This window comes from Suricata suricatta, chromosome 12 (assembly GCF_006229205.1).
Source record: "Suricata suricatta isolate VVHF042 chromosome 12, meerkat_22Aug2017_6uvM2_HiC, whole genome shotgun sequence".
Taxonomy (NCBI): Eukaryota; Metazoa; Chordata; class Mammalia; order Carnivora; family Herpestidae; genus Suricata; species Suricata suricatta.
Genome location: NC_043711.1, coordinates 19,872,694 through 19,878,883, shown reverse-complemented (window position 1 = coordinate 19,878,883; position 6,190 = coordinate 19,872,694).

Genomic DNA, 6,190 nt, shown 5'->3' with positions numbered 1-6,190 from the left:
CGCGGCGGGACGTGGCCGTGGCCGTGGGCGCGTGCGCGCGGGACACGGAGGGCGGAGGCCGGCCCTGCCCGGGATCCATAGCACCAAGCGGCGCCCATCCCCCGGAGCTGTCAGGGGCGGAGCCCACCGAGCTTTTTCCTGCCTCTCACAAACTTACCCGGCCCCAGGCAATGGGGTGGGGATGAGGGTGGAAGTCAACCTGGTGGCCCACAGTAGATAGCTAGACTGGGTCCAAAGAAGCCCGTAGCAGAGTGGAGCGTTTGAAGAGGCTTGGGAAGTTCAGCCCAGCAGTATCAGCCTCTGGCATTTATTTGTACTACCCTTCGTCCTGCCACTTCCTCTCATTCATTGTAGCTTCTCGATGGACCTGGGAACCCAGCAAGTCATGGCTACTTGCCCCCGTTTTATAACTGAGGAAACTGACGCCCAACTTGGACTCAGGGAAGAAGCTAGTGGATCCAACTTCTGGAACAGCGCAATTAGTCATGCCTCCAACACTCCACCCACCCCACCTCCAACCACAGGAGTGGTCATTTATCCACCCAATATTTGCTGTGTAACACTCCTTGCCAGGACAGTCCTAGGGGCTGGAGATACTTAAGAAACAGAACCAAGGCCCCGCCCTCTTGGAGCTAAGCAGGAACCGCCCCCTCCCAGTCTCCTCTCCAGAGCCCGGAAAGTGCCTGGGGGAGGCTGGATGGTCCTTCTCCTTAAGGTACTAGGTAACTCCCAGATCAAGTGTAAGGTCCTAGAACACAGGTTGAATCTTCAGCTCATACTTCTGAGGACGTACAAACTACAAAGCACTCTTCTAGAGCCCTAAAGATAAAACTTTGCCCTCCTGAGAGGCCCAGTCTTGGTGTAAGGAGTAGAAGAGGGAACAACTAAGCTCCCAAGCTTGGCTACATGACAGGCTGGGCCAAGAGCTACCTTGGTGCTCCTGACAGAGGATTGATATTTGGGAGGGGAATCATCTTTCTATGGATTCCACTACTGCACTAGCAAAGGACAGACTGAACACACAGAGGCACTCATAATCCTGGCTTCCTTTCCCACTACTTCACAATGTTCCTTCCACAGGCAGGAAAGTATGACTCTCATCCACAGGGCCAAGCCTATCCCAGCTCTCTGGGCAAACACTGGTAGAAAGAGCAGCTGGCCCCTCACAGGCACTCAGGGCTGGGCTACCAAGGTCATGACAGTTATGTTTTACTAATGAACATCAAACACATGATGCTCCATGCAAGTGGGCTATACACTTGGAAGCATTTCCTGTGAGATAAGAACCAGTTCATGTTTCAGAGACAAAACAGCTTCTGCCCACTGTGTTCGCCTGATCATTTTTCCTGTTTCTCAGAATCTGATGAGCTTCTCCCAAGACTCCGTTGTCTGGAGCTGCTCTTTCCTCATCTTGACCACTCTGCTTACTTCCTTCAGGCTGGCTGGGGAATTCCAGATGCCCACATCAGAGTTCAGGGTGTGCCTTAGGAGCTCCACTGCTTCTGTGGTCAATGGAGAGTCTGCCTGTGACTGAGGCTGCCGGCCACAAGCCCCTACTCCTCCCCTTCATCTCAGGCTGCGCCCAACGGAGCAAGCCCAACCTTTGGTAGGGATCTCTGCAAGACCTCTGCTGGCCACCAGGAGGCAGCAGCCAAGACACCATCCTCTTTCCTCTAGAAGTAAGTTTAAGCAGGCCTGTTCATCTTAGCCATCTGCTCCACTAGCACTCCACTCCCAGTCCCCCCCGCCCCACCCAATAGTACATATTCTCTCATAAACCCAGACTTGGCCTTTGTTGCCTCCTGCCTTTCTCTGTCCAAGAAACCCCCACAGAGCTACCTTAATTCTCCCTCTGTAAACATCCAGAGACTCTTTCCACAGGGTTCCTCCCCCTACAGGGACCAAACCTGGGAGACAAAGTGTGGACTGCCCTCACCTTCCCTTACCTCTCCTATTCCAAAACCCTGGGTAGTTCTCTGTGAGGCAATAGTTAGACCCACTAACCCAGATGACAAATGGAGAAGGCAGATGCAGTATAAGATAGTCTGCACACCCTGCCACCAGATATCTCCCATCCTCTGAAGGCACTGATCCTGCGCCCAATCCCCAATCCCCCACAGTCTGGTTAGGGGTGCCCCAGCAGGACCATCTAGCTTCAAGCCACTCTGAGTCAGTTTTGGTGTTTCCTCTAGAGCCTGGAAATGCGGTCCTCTTCAGGTGAGCAAAGGCAGAAAAAGCCTAGTGAACCCCACTGCAACCAAGAGCCTGCCAGCAGTCTGCCCTCTATTTCCACCTTTCTCCCTCACCCCACCCACACCAAGTGCCATCCCAATGCCACTATACTCTAAGTTTATATCCCTTTCACCACCCAGTCAAACAACTGTTCAGACAATTCCTTGATCAAACAACACTGCCTTCTGGAGTTTAAATTTTATTTTACAAAAAGAGAAATAAAGAAAACTGATAGGCAGTTATACTGACTTACAATTGTTCTGTTTGCTTTTTTTTTAAAAAAGTGACATGAAACACAAGTAAAAATAAATACGTCATAGAAACAGCCAGTTGCCCAGTCTCTGGGGCAGGAGCACCTGCCCTGCTGAGAGAGGAGGGAAGCCCATGATCACACCAGCAGCTGGAGCACCCAAACACAGATGCTCCTCAAAGCCAGGCGCAGCAGGTCCCAGGCCTCAGGGGGCATCCTGAGGAAAGAAGACGGAAAACCAAAGCCAGATGCCAGGTCCCTGGGGCCACTTCATATCCCCCTCCCCACTCCTCCCGGCAGCAGTGTGGCCTTAGTGGTTATCCACTGCAACCCCCTCAACCCACCTGGACCCCCTTCCCCTGACCCTTCTGGAGAGGGTACAGGAAAAAAACCAGTCTTGGGCAGGCTGAGGGGGCCTTTTCCCATGAGTCCCCAGCCCACCCTGAGTAACACAACCAGAAAAGAGTCAGTTTACACCCATATGCACAAGTGCACTCTCACATACACGCGTGCACACACACACACAGTCACACAGACACACATACACACACACACACACACACACACACAACCTGGGCTGAGCTCTCTTCCAGAAGAGGGTCCTGGGTCAGGTCACAGTATGAGGTCCCCTCTTCTGAATATCATCCCAGTAGTGGTAACAGAGTACCCAAATCTCCTCCAGCCCTCTGCACTACAGACTCTGCAGCCTGCCTGGCTACCTCTTCCCAATGCACTGAATTACTATATCCAACTGATCTGTGAGAGGAAAGGGGCAGACTCAGGTCCCTGAAGAGTGAAGAAGTTGGCCACTGCCTGCTCAGCAAATTCATCGTTAAGACTTGGTATTCATAAAAGGCTTAGGGCCAAGCTAGTGGCACAGAAGGAAACATTAATGGGTCACATCAGAACTCATAGGGCAGAAGAGCAGTAGGAGGGAACAGAGTCTGACAGTGGCTGACGGAAAGCGCAGCATTCTCAGGCCTTGAGGTGCAGATCTCCTGGGAACAAGTCAGAGGAGGGCTAGAACACTCTCATGGGGGTCTGTTGGGGGAAAAAGCTCTTTTCTCAGAGTGTTTTTGGAAAAAGAATGATTTAGCTCGGTGCACAGGAGGCCATGGCTCAGAATGGAGACTGGTGTTTTGAGGGCTCACAGGAAACTGGAAGCAAGAGGAAGGGGGGTCATGGCCAGGAACACAAGGAAAAAGGAATGTATAACCCCCAGACCTTCCTTCCCCATGGGATGAGGACTCAGTTCCAGAGCAATGCCAGAGCAATGCCAGGCTCAAATGGCCAGAGACAGACAGCCTTGCTCTGCTGACAGTTTTGGGAATGACAGTCCCACACAGGCTGAAGTTTGGTTGTTTCAACCTATCAACAAAACTTTACCCCAGCTGACTGCTTCATGCCCTGGAGAGGGGAATTTAATATTTACTTGTGAATCACAAGTATATAGAGAGAATACCACACACTAATTCCTAGGGAAGAGAGTTCCAAGGATCAGAAAGTGTTATCCTTAAGTCAGGAGATGAAGAGATAGATGCTCCTCAAGAAATACAACTCGAGGGGTGAGGACTTGGCAGATATCCAATGATCTGATCCAACATGGTTCACTTACTTTCTTACTGAAATGCCTACTTTGTATCTGGTTCAATTTTTATCCACAAACATATTAAGAAAAGGAAATTGAGCATCATTACAAATGGTATTCCTGAATCATTAAGTAGTACTATATTCCCTATGCTGAGGATTCAGGCTAAGTCAGGTGGATCAAGTTTGAGAAGTCCTTGAAAACATCCTTTGGAAGACAATGGTGAGGCGAAATGCTGAGGGACCTAATCCACTGTACCCCCACCCCCTTCGCCACCCATTGTTACCACCCTTCCTTCACTCAGGCCTGGATGGTGGTAGGAAGCCACCACCAAGTGTTTCTCATCAAAGAGGCTATAAAACATGGTTCTTAGGCTCTGAGACATTTCCTACTTCCCTCACACACATGCTCATGTTTGATGTGCATGCACACTTGCCTACCAGCACACACAAAGAGATAGCAGAAAAGTGTTTTTTTCCCCTCAAATTAAAAAACAAAACCAGGAAAAAAACCCCAAACATGAAATTGGTAGCATTCCAATTTCCCATGATCCCACCCCATAGCCTTTATACAATATAAGCTGCACATATCAAAGAAAGCCTCTAGCCAGGTCAGCCTCCCAAAACTATCACCTCTCCTGATCTGAAGTAAGAGCCAGCCCCTGGACTCAATGGGCGAGAGCAGGTATGACTGCCTCTCGGAATACCCATTCATTTCCTGGTACCTTCAAAGGCCCATCCCTCCAGTGACTGGTTTCAATTCTTTGCTGATAGTTTGCAGATTCTCAGAGCCTGCTGCTGTAATTTCCTAGAGGTGAACACAGACACATTCCTCCTTCCCTAACACCACACACACACACACACAATCTCTGGGATCCCAGTGCTCTGGGGGCCTTAGAGGCATCAGTTGTAGCCCAGGCTGTGAGTGTGCTCTTCAAATCAGAGATCCAGGCTAGCCTGCTCCTACTGCACCAGCCTCAAACCTGAGAGCCCACTCCATCGGAGTCCCTTCACCATCCATTCTTAGGATACCTCTGAAAGAGAAAGCACTGGTTGAAACTGCTATTTTAAAATTATTAAAATAATTTGCATAGCTAAATTGTAGATCTAAGGCTTCTATGAGTAGGAGACTTAAGTGTCTGACAGGGTACCTACGGAAACAGAGAGGGAAAGCTCCTTAAGTTTCATTTTTGGTGCAACCGGACAGCACACAAATGCACACACACACAGCCTGCATGCACCTCCATCAGCAATCTCCTTGTCTCTCCTCTGGGGACAATACCCCAGAATGTGCGAAAACCCTCCAGCAATGGAAACAAGCTGGTCAGAAGAGTTGAAGAAGCAGCTACTACTATGGGACACCTGGCTAAGCTGCCTTCAAGGCTGGGAAGAGGCATGTGCAGCAGCTGGCCAGTGAGGAGGGACCCATGAATAGGTGGCAAAACTCTAAAGCCAGACAGGTTTGTTCATCATAAAAAAACTGCCTAGCAAAGTCTCGGTAGCAGGGCGGAAAAGAGCCAATAGGAAGATAGCCAGTGTTTATGCTTAAAGACTATAGATGCCCCCTCCCTTGCCACTGGGAACAGGAAAGAGGAGACCCAGAATGACTGATGTATTGAGACAAAAGCCAGACTTAAGGCTCCTACCAAGGAAGGGCTGCTCTGTGTTCCTTCAAAGAGGACGGAGATAACAGACACCAGGTCACAATGATCATCTGTCAGGCTGGGGAGGCCAAGACATTTCCTAATAGGAAATCAGTAGTCTATTCTCTCAACCCAGCACCTATGCAAAACTTCACTATTCAGCACAGAGAGCTAACCTCTAAGGTCATCACAGGAGGAGAGAGCTCCAAATTTGGGGTCACTGACTTCCCAAAAGAAAACTCCATGATCCCAAGTTTCAATCTCTGTAGAATGAGTTTCACCCACACTAACTATCCAGTCACAAGATTCTCTGATCTTCCTGACAGGCCATTTCCCAAAACCATAGTTGTTTAGTGTAGACCTTGGTCAAGGGTAACTCTCTTTCCTTGGTCAGTTCACCGTCCACCTGGGAATTATTTACCAGCAGCTATGGGATCTAGGAGATATTAACATTTCCCTTCCTATCTCCTACCCTCCT